General features: G+C 41.4%; 1 long non-coding RNA gene across 1 annotated transcript; it reads left to right on the plus strand.

Moving 5' to 3' along the window:
• Positions 1-578: 578 nt before the first annotated feature.
• On the plus strand, positions 579-2,175 carry LOC105861043 (uncharacterized). The gene is made up of 3 exons (XR_001149346.3): positions 579-795; positions 1,481-1,526; positions 2,140-2,175. It is a non-coding gene; the product is annotated as an uncharacterized LOC105861043 (long non-coding RNA).
• The last annotated feature ends 10,608 nt before the right edge of the window (positions 2,176-12,783 follow it).

A 12,783-nucleotide genomic window follows, 5' to 3' on the forward strand; every position in this document is an offset into this window, starting at 1 on the left:
TTATGTTAGTCAGCCCTTCTGATTGAAAATAGTGAAGGCTGACTTTAAAACAAAAACACTTACTATTCAGTAGTCATGAAACTAAATAAGTGTAGAAGAACTTTAGGTTTTTTAATATCCGGCTTAGTGAAAGGCAAAAAGCATTCTGTAGATAATATGACCTTGAGGATTTGTGTGATCCTGAGAGTATAAACATCTGGGTACAAGCAGAAAAGCAGGTAGTATCTCAGACTTTCAAGGTCCAAGTCAAGGGCTATGCAAAGTAACAGGGGACTCAGGTAATATATGGATTATGGATAAAACAAACAGAAAATTTCACCGAGGCAAATATATATGATATGAAGAAAGGGTAGAGTTGGAAAATGGGATGGCAGGGGAGGGCAGAAGGACCCCAAGACCCCAGGAAGGGTGGAGGGATCTGCTGGGCTGGGGGGTGGGGGGTAGGGAAGGGGCCATGCCACACTTTCCTTTTTGTTGTCCCCTCCCCCTGCCCTCAAAAACCCTCTGTGACTCTCCTGTGCTCTGTGATGCAGGCCTGGGACTATAGCCAAGCCTGGGCACCCTCAGCACTCAGTTGCTTCAGGCAGCCCTGCTCTTCAGATCATGGAGACTATGCATTTTCTGAACAGCTACACTAGCTACACTGTGTCATGGCCAAGCTTCGGCTCAACTATTTTGGATATGGGTCCCCAGTTCACATTTCTGGGTGGATTGGGGTTACTATTTCTGTACCTTTGGTACTTGGTGATGAAATCTCTTTTGTCAACAGCCTGAGAAAATAAAGAAGTCCAGAAGGTAAGGAACACCCAAGAGAGATTCTTTATTGTTGTCTCCCATTCCTATTTGCACATTTGTAAGTGAGTTTGGTTGGCTTAGAGGTTGATAGGACATCACTCTTCTAGGGGAAGAGGTTGGGCAGGGCTGGGGCTCAGGAGGATGAAGGTTTCCATCTCAGGCTCACAGGCTACTATCTGAGTGTGGTGGAGAGTTCCCAGATAAAACCCTAGGCACAGGGATTTCATGGTCCTGGATTGGCATATTTAGAAAGTGTGGATTCTCTGAAGAAGAACAGTCTCTCCTGACACTGGATATTGAGTCACATTCTCATGTCAGGTATCACTCAGTCAAGACTTCCTTGGTGTTGGGCTGATCAGGAGAGCAATGTCGAGAGACTCCAAACTCTGCCCCAGGATGCAGGGTCCTCTGAGGAGGAGATGTGACTGTTGGCTTCTGATTCTGTGTTCTCCTATAGCATAGGACTTCTGAGAACATCAAGTAGGAATTTTGCATCCTCTGAGTTTCTCAAAGAAGGAAAAATTGGAAATATTTTATCACTTTTAAAAATTGATAAAAGGAACAAATTTCTATTAATTAAAATGGAGAGTCATATTATCCATGGATAATGAATGTCTGAGCTTCCTAGAGAAGAAGAGTGAGAGAACTGTGTCCCATCCTCTTACTCTTTTCTTTTTGTTCTCAGCATCCAGGCAGAGGCAAGAGGAGAAGGAGAGGTACAACACTGAAAGGTAAGGTCCTGTCTGTGTGACCCAAGCTTTCCAAGGGTGAGCTTTCCTCTTCTTTCTATGAGGTCCCGGGTCCATGATCCCTGAGGATGTCAGTTGCTAGATACAGTCTCCCCGAGAAAACAGAACCCTCAGAGGAGAACTCATGGAAAGGAAGTGGGACCTGAGATACTTCTAGGGTCCCTGCTTTGCCCATCTGTGGGCATGAAGGAGTAGAGTGATGGACCTGGGCAGTAGGTGTTGCCCAATAGGTGGCCATGTGAGATGTCGAGGAAAGATTATCAATTGGTTTGGAGTCAGGACTTCTGTTTCCTGACTTTACATAAGTACATTGACTTCCTGGGTGCTCAGATTCCTCTTTGAGGTGACCACTGATGCCTGTGCTTCATGTGGTAGTTTTCAACATCATGTGGGATAATGTCTGTAAAAGTACTTTATAAATGAGGCCACAGATACATGTGAACCTCATTAATATTATTGTTGACCATTTGACCTTGTCTGCTGATTTTGGGGGCTATCAGAGACTAATATTCCAAGGGTCTCCCATACAGGGACTCCTGTACGATCCTTAGGCTTCTCCCTTCCTTACATATAACCTACTCTCCTGGTTTCCCAGGTAGGAGAATTTGCCAGAGGAAAACAGAGAAGGAAAGGAAGCTGATTGCTATACTGACAAGGTGATTAATATTCCCCCTTCTTTCCTGGTCCCTTTCATTTCAGGAATTCAGTGCTCCCTGCCACAGTCATGGGAGGGGTAGCCATGGGGAATGGATAAGGCCGTGGGGAGAGGCTAGAGAGTGTATTGTGAAGTCATGAGTGGGAGGCATGGTGAGGGTGGGTAACGTGTTTCACGTGACCCCGCCCCAATTAGGCTAGCAGGCCCCCCTTTCCTTGTTCTGGCCCTGGCTTCAGCTTTGTACCTCTTGTCTCCTGTAGCCCCCGGGATGAGGATCATGATACCATGACCTTTTGTGAGCTGTTATGTCCAGACCCTTTCTGCGATGTGTGCAACAAGACAGCTGCTGAGTTCATGAAAGTGCTATTCCAGAAGTCCCTGGAGGATGCTGCACCGTCTGTGTCACTGTTGGTTTCCCCAGTTTCTGAGACACATTCACCATCCACTTTGCCCTCCACCCTCTCAGAATGCCCTCCAGGAAAAGTAATACCAGCCCCTCTGCCTGAGCCTTCTCCACCTCCCACCTCCATTCCTCACCTGGCCTGATGCCTCCCTTACCTGAATTACTTTCCCTGTGCCACTGGATGACCCTCTGCTGCCAGAGCCTGTTCCTCCCTTAGATTTCAAATTACCAGTGGATGATGCCCCATCCCAGCTACTTGCTTTCCGCCCTCTTCTACCTCATCACAGAGTTAGATCCCAGACTCTTATCTGAAGACCTTTCTGGGTCTGTCCCTGATCCTTCCTCACACCCTTCTTTAGTGGTAGCATTTCTGAGCATCTCTCATGGAAGCTTCCAGATTAACTCAATCCAAAATTCCCCAGATCATTGCTGCTCTGAACTCTAAAGAGAGAGATCCATGAGAGTCCATAATGGCATTTTGACTTGGGTGTCTCAGGAATATCTCTCAGAGGATTCAGCAGTGACACAGACTCATGGACCCTGTGGGGCAGGCCCCACCGGTATTGGATGAGCCTCTTTTGAAGGTGGTGCTCTAGTTTCTTCCAAAGCTCACTGCTGAGAGGAAAATCTCCAGGATAGAGATGGGAACATAAACCTTGGAGGATTGGCCTGTTCTCCAATGAGAGCCCACTTTTTCTATAAAGACCATCTTTGTATTTGACCCCATACTTCTCCAAGATATTGACCCTTCACCAGATGTATCCCAGGTGATGGGTCCCATTGATTCTCATGCAAAATTCTCCCTGTGTCAGCCTCATGCCAGGGACTTGTTCCCCTCCAGCTCATCACAATATGATCTCAAACCAGAGCTTCTTGCCCCTGACCCTTCTAAGGCCTCTTTTGAGGGAAACCCTGCAGCCAACCTTGTAGAGCCTAATGACCTCCCTTTATTCAAGCCTGAAGTTCTAGAACTCTTGGAGAGGCAAGTTAAAAAGAGGAGAGATTTTCACTTGTAGAAGGAAAAAAGAAAATGGGATCTCTTCCAAGGCAACTGAAGTCAGACTACCAAGTAAATTCTTCAGCAAAAATATCAGTGTCAATTGCTGATAAGCGTGACGTGACAGTTTCCCTTCTTTTTTGGACCATCAAAGACAAAGCAGAGTTGCAGGTGCATCAACAGCTCCTTCATCCTAAGTTCTTTGAGGTAGCTCAGTCCCAGGCCCAACTTCAATCCCCACTCCCAATCTTATCACCTGATCCTCAATCCCAGATTAGGCTGTGTGGATATGTTTTCATAAACCACAGAAAGTGGCATAGTGTCTTCTGCCACCTGAAATTCACCACCTGGAATGGAATGTGTTGAAGAAAGAACAGGAAATCGTGTGGAGTTTATCCTCTGTGGTCAAGAAATCTCAGCAAGACTTTTGTCCTCCAGCTCCCAAGCTTACACTGGTTGGCCAGTCCTCCAAGGCTTATGTTCCCATCTCTATCCTTCCTGGAGATTTTCCTCTCAGCAGTGAGCTTTGGAAGAAACTAGAGCACCACCTTCAAAAGAGGCTCATCCAACACCCATGGAGCCTGCCCCACAGGGTCCTCGAGAAATAATTCTGCTAAAGAAGGATGTGAGGAAGGATCAAGGACACAGCCTGGAGAATGGCCCAAAAGATCATCTCTTGAGTGACCCAGAGAGGTCTTCAGATGAGTCTTGGGTCTAACTCTGTGAAAGATCCAGGCAGTCACATGGCGAGTCTGTCATGGAATGGTTCAAGGGCACCAAATGTGAGCCTAGTTCAGAAACAACTCAAAAATGCCCTCAAAGTACAACTAGGCAAGAAATTTCAGGAAATCAATGAGGTTCAGATTTCTGGAACCGTGCATAATTCTAGCATTCCGTCAATCACACAGTGCCTCTTCCTGAGAAATCTCACAGCCAAGTTAAACATGGAAATGTGGCACCATTGGTGGGTGGGAACCGCTGCCTGAATATCTCCTGGGAGGTTTTCTTCCTTGGCACCAGCACGCAAGAGTTGCTGGAAGGCCATATTGAAAATTTTCATATGAGGACAACGTGGGGTCTTCCCCCCAAAGTCCTTGAACCCGTGAAAATATTTAACTTAAAAATGGACTCACGGAAGTCTTTTTCCCTGTCTGACTGTGCCAAATATGGCTGGTACTTCAACCAACCACATTTCTGGGGTTGATGACAAAGATGGAGTCTCCAGGCCCCTTAGAAGTAGTCAGAAGCTTTTCACAAAGGAAAGATAGGACAACAAAGTCACTTCCCAGCCTGGATCATGTCCTCACTGCCACCTCACCTGCAGGCAAAGGAGGACAGGAAGTCCTAAGGCAATCACCTCCTTAGGGGTTAGCTACTTTTATAATTTTTAAGTTTTTCCTCAAAAGCTTAAAAGATTTCATGTACTTTCTTCATTACTTTTAATAAATTCGCCAACTCTAGGTTCGTTTTCATGGACGTAGCATCATTTGCTCCTCTTGAACAAGAAAAAGTACCCCTAAACCACATGCTGTTCGTGCAATACAGGCTCAGCAGTCCCAGGAAAAACATCTTCAGGGCCTGGGCTTGCTGGCCTCTCACAAACAGAGTTGTCCACGAACTAAAATTAAGCACCAATTGTGCCTCCATGCTAAGCTGGGACCCCTGATGTTCCTTAGCCTGCCTGGTGCAGAATCAGCAATCTCTGCTTCATGTTCCTGACCCAGCTCTCCTGGCACCAGCTTTCACCCTGGAGCCTCCCTCGGGGCAGAAGTAGGGGGAGGCCCTGTAGGTTAGGCTGCAAAATACCCCAGATGCATTGGGAAAGAGCTGTTGAGTGGGTCTTAACCTGGGACAGAAGCAGTTGGCCTGAGGAGTCCAGAGCTGGGTGGAAAGACGTATCCCATCTACTTTCTGGAATTCAGGTATAGCCAGGGCAGATGGATGAGGGTTAAGGGTAGAGTTAGGGTTAGATTTGAGTTAGGTTTGGGGTTTAGATTGGGGTGAGCATTAGGGTGAAGATTAGGGTTAATGTTAAGGATTAGTTATAGGTGTTGCATCGGAGTATGTGTTAGAGTTAGGATTAAGTTTGAGGTTGGGCCCAGATTGTTCATCATCCAAGGTTAGATTTAGGTTTAAGGGTTGGGGTTAGGGTAGTGTTTATAGACAGTGCTAGGATTAGGATTGGGTTTGATATGGGTTAAATTCACCATGATCACCTGGAAAGTGACTAGGCAGAAGCCCTTTTCTTCTTTCTTGCTCAATACCTGTCTCCTGCAAGACACTCGGGATTATTAAAAACAAAACAAAAAACCCCAACAACCCTGTCTCTTAGGAATCATGTTGGCAGTAAGTTGTTTTGCTGGAGTCCCCACTATCTTCTGAAAGTGGAGGGGGGGTGTCCCCATCACATCCTCCCACTGTAGAGCAGCAGGGTGTGGTGTGGTTGCAGCATTTCACACCATCCCCAGGAGCAAGGACAGTCTGTCAAGGGTGGCTTCATTGGAGTGACGGTAGGGCAGTGGGTGTGGCCCAGCCAGGTTCTTTGCAGTCCCCTGAAAAGAGAGAACTGGCGATTGGGAGCTGCTGATATGGGGGTGCTGCTGACCGTAATATCCACGTTTTCATAGAAGCAGAAGTCACATAGGCAGTTGGGGGAAGTTTTCTGATGTCACCCTGACTTGGGCACAGAGGCAGTCAGGGGAAACTGGATGGGGTGCCCACAATCTCCTGGAAGTTTAAGGAAGTAGTGTTTTTGCTGCCATCCTCAGTGTCTCCTCGAGGGTGGGGCATCAGAGATGTCATTTTCCCAAGCCCTGTTTGTATCCTGGACTCAGGAGCAAAAGGAGTGGAGGGCAATTAGGGTTAGGGTTAGGGTTAAGGGTTTAGGGCTAGGGCTAGGGCTAGGGGTTAGGGTTAGAGTTATGGTTGGAATTAGGGTTAGAGGCTAGGGTCAGGTTTAACATCAGGCATGAGGGTCAGTGTCATGATCAAAGTCAGGTTAGGGTTTAGGGTTAGGACTAAGGCTGTGTTTAGGTTAGCGTTAGTGGTAAGGGTAGTGGTAGGGTTAGGGGTAGCATTAAGCATTGGTTTTGGTATTGGAGTTAAGATTGGTTTTCAATTATGGTTTACTTTTATGTCTTAGGGATTAATGTTAGAGTTAGGGCCAAGGTCAGGGTTATGGTCACGGTCAGGGCTAGGGTCAGGTTTAGGGGATTAGAGTTGAGGGTTGGGATTAGCATTAGGGGTTAGTGATTTGTGTTCAGTGTAAGGGTTAGAGTTGAAATTTATTGTTAGGGTATTAGGGTTAGGTAGTTAGAGTTTAGGGGTAGGGGTAGGGGTTAGGAGTTAAGGATAGGGCTTGGATAAGGATTAGTGTAAGTTTAGAGTGAGGATTAGGGTATAGGGTAAGGTTTAGGATTAGTGTTTGGGTTGATGTTGAGTTTGGTGTTGGTTTAGAATTAGGTTTAGGGTTAAGGGTTAGTTTTAGAGGACAGGCTTAGGGTTAGGAGTTAAGGTTAAGGTTAGGAGTTGTGGTAAGGTTTAAGTTTAGGTTCAGTGTAGGTCAGAGGTTGGGGTCAAGATCAGGTATTAGAGTAAGGGTTAGGGTTTAGGGTTTGATTTGGGGTTGAGGTTAGGGTTGGAGTTACAGGGTGAGAGTTGGTATTGGGGTTAGAGATAAAGGTAGGGTTAGGGCTAGGGGTAGGGTTAGGGGCTTAGAAGCTTTGGGTTAAGGCTTAGGATTTAGGGTTAGGTTGTAGGTTTTAGGGATAGGTTTAGAGTGGGCAAGGGTTAGAACCAGTGTCCGGGCCAAGTTTAGGGTTAAGTGTTAGGGTTATGGTTAGTGTCATGGCTTCATACTAGGATTAGGATTAGGGGTAGGGCTGTAGCAAGGTTTTAGCACTAGGGTTATGGTTTTTGTTAGGGTTAATGGTTAGGTTTTGGTTTAGTGTTAGTTATTAAAAAGCACATATTTTAGATACAAACCAGCTCCATATATTCTCTCAGCTACTTGCAGTTTAACTTGTGCAAATTACTTTATTTCTTTGTCTCAATATCCATATCTGTAATGTGGGTATAATTACATAACCTATTTCCTGGGTTGTTTGTGAGAAGCAAAATTAATAAATAAATGTAGCTCACACTCACATATAGTTAATATATATGTAATATACCATGTTTTATTTATATAGTTTTATATGTGAAATGTCTGGCAAATGGTTAAACACTATTAGCCATCCTAACAAATAATCTAAGTCATAAAAATATCTCAATTCCACAAATAGCTAGTTTCAAATTAGAAAATGAATTTACTCTTTGACTAGGAGAACAAAGTTAATAGAAAATGACACTTGATGATATTCCATACAGTACTGGGAAGAGAATTTACTACCCTTGAGCTATCATTATCATGGATCATTTCAAATATGTAGGCAGTACTGGCACAATTCAACTTTAGGGTTTGCAAATGTCACTTCAACTGTCAATGTTACAGAAAACTCTACAATATTACACTTAAAGAAATAACCCGAAGTATCTTTTTCCATTAAATTGGTAGCCTCCCAATGCTGACTGCTCTATTGAATAATGAACAACTTTTAATATTTATATATTTTTCCTTTTTATTTTATTGCCATACAACTGGGTCATAAAATAACACTGGAAGTAATTGAACGAGTATTTTTTTAAAAGATCTTCATAATTTATTTTTAATTTCCTGCAGGAGGAAAAAAATTGTAATTTTCCATGGAATTTTTCAGATAACTTTACTGATAAAAATTTTAACAGATCTTTTAACCCATACATTTTTGACAAGCTGAACAAACACATGAGAACACCTTTTCAGAGAAATAAATTAGAACATTGTGAATGTCGGAACCACATTCAAGGATGCTTCTTTCTTCATGCCTCCCCTTTGTGTCAGGTTTTATTGTTTCCTTTCAATGTTATCTCTGATTTTAAATGGCTTTTCTCCACACAGTGAAAATATGCTGGCCGATTTGGAATCTTTGTCACCACCCAGTACACTCAAGATAAATTTATAAATAGGAAGCTTGAAAGGTCTGGCTGGGAAATACAAAGGCTCAGGGAGGAATCATGCAGGATGAGCAGCTGGCCTCTCTTCTTCTTGTAGAGCTGCAGTTTATAAACTTCCTCTCTCTATGAGGCTTTTGCACCATACTGGGAAACTTCCAAATATAACTCCATTGCAGAGCCAACTGAAAAGCTGAAAAACATCCATGCTGACCCACAGTATAAAATGGATGACGTTCAATATTTGTCAAAACATTTCACCCTTGCAGCTACCGAACCTGTAATGACAAGGACTAAGGCCTGGTTGACAACAAGCACACAGTTTTACTCACTGGAGAAAGTTGAAGGGAAATTTGAAATAAGTCTTTAAGAGTGGAAGACATAAATAAATAAAATAGTACCTTTGGGATATTTATATTATATTAAAATAATTTCCCACCATTAAATGCCCTAGGTATTCTAAAGATTTGATTATTTTTCTTAGCTCACAGATTTTGACAGTAAATATTTATTAAGTTCCACTTATACTTGGAGCTTTACTGGACATCTTGCTTTTTTATTTTTTTCCAGATATATTATACTAAATGTTGCCCACCCAAAAGCCTATAAATACAGTCTTGTAGAAGCTAAATGAGCACATAGCTCATAGCTCCTGGCCAGGGCTGGAGAGATGATTGGAAATTTTTAATGTTCTGTTTACTAGAGCCTCATAAAGACCATGGGGCTGTTCTTTAACACTGAAGGAGTTCTTTAAAAACTCAACATAAATGTGGTATATGTATACCATGGAGTACTATTCAGCTCTAAGAAACAATGGTGATATTTTCCTGAACCCATATTACTAAATGAAGTATCCCAAGAATGGAAAAACAAGCACCACATATACTCACCAGCAAACTGGTATTAACTGAGCAGCACCTAAGTGGACACATAGGAACTACAGTAATAGGACATTGGGCAGGTGGGAGGGGGGAGGGGGGCAGGTGTATACATGCATAATGAGTGAGATGTGCACCATCTGGGGATGGTCACGCTGGAAACTCAGACTTGTGGGTGGAGGAGGGGAAAGGGTATTTTTTGAAACCCTAAAATTTGTACCCCCATAATAAGCCAAAATAAAAAAATACATAGCCAGTAATAATAAAAGATTTTATTATTTTAGAAATTTATTAATTTTTAGAAAAAAAACTCAACATAGGATAACTCAATTAGAAGAAGGACCCCAACATACCTGAAAACATTTTTCTGTTGGTTCTAAAAATTTTATTGGGTGAGATTTTATTTTGAAATTCTGTTTCCATTGGTTCTAGTCAGAGTTCTGCTTAAATTGTTTTGATAACTAAAGAATCTCAGAATCTCCCAGACTCACTAGGAAGGCTGAGAAACAAATCTGAAAATGGACAAAAAATAATGGAAGTCAAGTTAACTAAAACTTCAGTTGAAATCATGCCATTGGATAGATCCAGAGAAAATTCCACTGTCACTACCACTAGAATCGCTGCCACCACTGCCGTGGGACTGCCACCAGTGTGTGCATGAGATACTGGGTTGTACCACTACCAACACCTCCATAGAGTTCATGAACCGATGTCATGGACGACACTGCTGTTATTGTACATCATATGCCACCATGGGCCACCATGGGCACTCCTGCCTCCAATCACAGATGGTATTGCTACCACCACAGACAAAATTTTGAACTGTTCATCTTTTCATTACTTTCTCTAGACGGCAAGATTATAGGTGATAGCATGTGACTGGTCTCAGTTAAGAACCCAAGTGCAACCTGAGAGGAAATTTGGAGAGGAAAAATCTACCCCCTCTTTGTCACTCCAACTCCCATGGTACTTTCAAAAATGGGAATAATATTTGAAAGTTCGGTAAGCAAAAAAGGCAAATATTGGTCAAAGTCCACTTCTTTGTCTACTCAAATGCATACGTGTCTTTTTCCCCAACTTACATTTAAAAAATATTTTCTCCTAATGTAATGTTAAAATGGCCATGCAACAAAAACTCCCTGCACCTTCATCTCAAGGGAAAACAAATTTTTGTCAGTTACTCCATTCAGCTCTGGTGATTGTGCCCTGGTGGTGCCTATTCTTTCCCTAGGTTTATTGTAGCAACATGTGTGTATCTTATAATTGATTAATTAAATTGCAAACTTATCTCTCACCAATACTTTCTTTACAAAATAATGGGGAATGGGAAGATGAAAAAAGTTTTAAAGCAGTTAAAAATACTTTTAAAATTATCTATCATGAAAGGTAATATATAGAAAGACTAGAGTCCATATTTCTGCAACTGGTCACGAGACTATAGCTAAAACAGTTTTCCTCCTCTGCATTCCCTTGTCCTTCAAAGTATACCTTAGCTTCCTGGTGATCTTCTGATAAAGCAAAACAAAACTTCATTCTTAAGAGATCCAGAGGTTGGTGGTCCTGTCTATATACAGTTTTGCAATGGCCCTAAATTAAACTTTTAGCTTTTCTCTATATTCATTGAATGGCACCAATTTTAAACTCCAAGAATAGCAAGCTGGAATAAATAACACAACAATGTACATCTGGGAAAATCTTATTCAAACTATAAAAGAAACAATGACAGAGAGGAAATCTTGAAAAAAGCCAGAGAGGGGATAAAAGCACCTCACCTATAGAGAAACAACTATAAGAATTTCAGAGGACTTCTGATAATGAATTATGCAAGCAAGAAGAGTAAACAGTGAATTATTTAGTGTTGAAAGGAAAAAACAAACAAGGAACTGCTAACTAGAATTCTATGTCCAGTGAAATTTAAGATACCAGTTCTTTTCAAGTTGATCTATAAATTCAAAATAATTTCAAACAAAATACAAGCAACCATTTTCATAGATATCAACAAATTAGTTCTAAATTTATATGGAAAGGCAAAAGACATAGAATAGCTATCAAAATACTGAAAAAAGAAGGAATAAATCACACCACCTGAGTTCAAGACTTAATATAATATAGAGCTACAATAATCAAGCCAGTGTGGCACTGGTTAAAGAATAGACTTGTAAATCAATAGAACAGAATACAAAGCCCAGAAATAAGACCCACACAAATATAGTCAATCGATCTTTGACAGAAAAAATAAAGGCCATTCAATGGACAAAGTAGTGTCTTCTCAGCAAATGGTGCTGAGCAATTGGAACTCCAAATGCAAAAAAATTAATCTTGACAGAGACCTTATATCTTTTACAAAAAATAACTCAAGATGGATGATAGAATTAAATATGAAATGCAAAAATGATAAAACTTCCAGGGATAGACTTAGATTTTCAGGGGCTCAAGGATGGAGTGAGAGTGTTATGTATAAAAAGCACAGTGACTTTTTTAGAACTATGAAACTATTCTGCATGATACTATAATTGTGGATACATGACATTGCATTTATCAAAACCCAGAGAACTATGTGGTGTGAAGATACCACATAGAATGAACCTAAAGCATGCAGATTTAAAAAATAATAATAATTTCTAATTTAGGAGTTTAGGGATTCCACAATAGAATGTAGAACTGACAAAATATTTAGCTATTTTACAAATGTATAAAATAATCTAACTGAAGGATTAGGGAGAAAGATGTTAACCTAAGTAACTTTGGAATTGAGTCCATGAGACTAAAGCCAAAAGAAACTATACATAAACACTGCACTCTATTTGATAAAATGTTTCCCATGGGAGTTCTGATATGGAAACTTAAGTTTATAGACAACATGTTCAAAATCCCAGAAACAAAAAATGAGGGTTATCCATAGGAAATAGAAGCCAATTTGAAAGAGCTTCCAACAGCCAAAACTAGAAAAATTTGAGCAACATTTTTTAAACGTATATTGGATCTTAATCCAAATTACAATATAAATATACGTGAGTTCATACTGACAATAAAAATTGAATTAATAAACACATGAGAGATAGGCAATCATCCTTATAAAAATAATTGTAAATTATATAGATACATCCCCTTTCACAAGGTGGAGCTTAAATGTCTTCTGAAATGTGAGTTGAACTTAGTGACTCACTTCCTAAGAATAAAGTATAGAAAGGGAAAAAGAGTTTAGTTTTACAGTGGAGAAACCTGGCAGACACCACCTCATCAAAGAGACCAAGTTAAGCGTCAGTAACATGGTG

Source organism: Microcebus murinus, chromosome 17, assembly GCF_040939455.1.
Source record: "Microcebus murinus isolate Inina chromosome 17, M.murinus_Inina_mat1.0, whole genome shotgun sequence".
NCBI classification, from domain to species: domain Eukaryota; kingdom Metazoa; phylum Chordata; class Mammalia; order Primates; family Cheirogaleidae; genus Microcebus; species Microcebus murinus.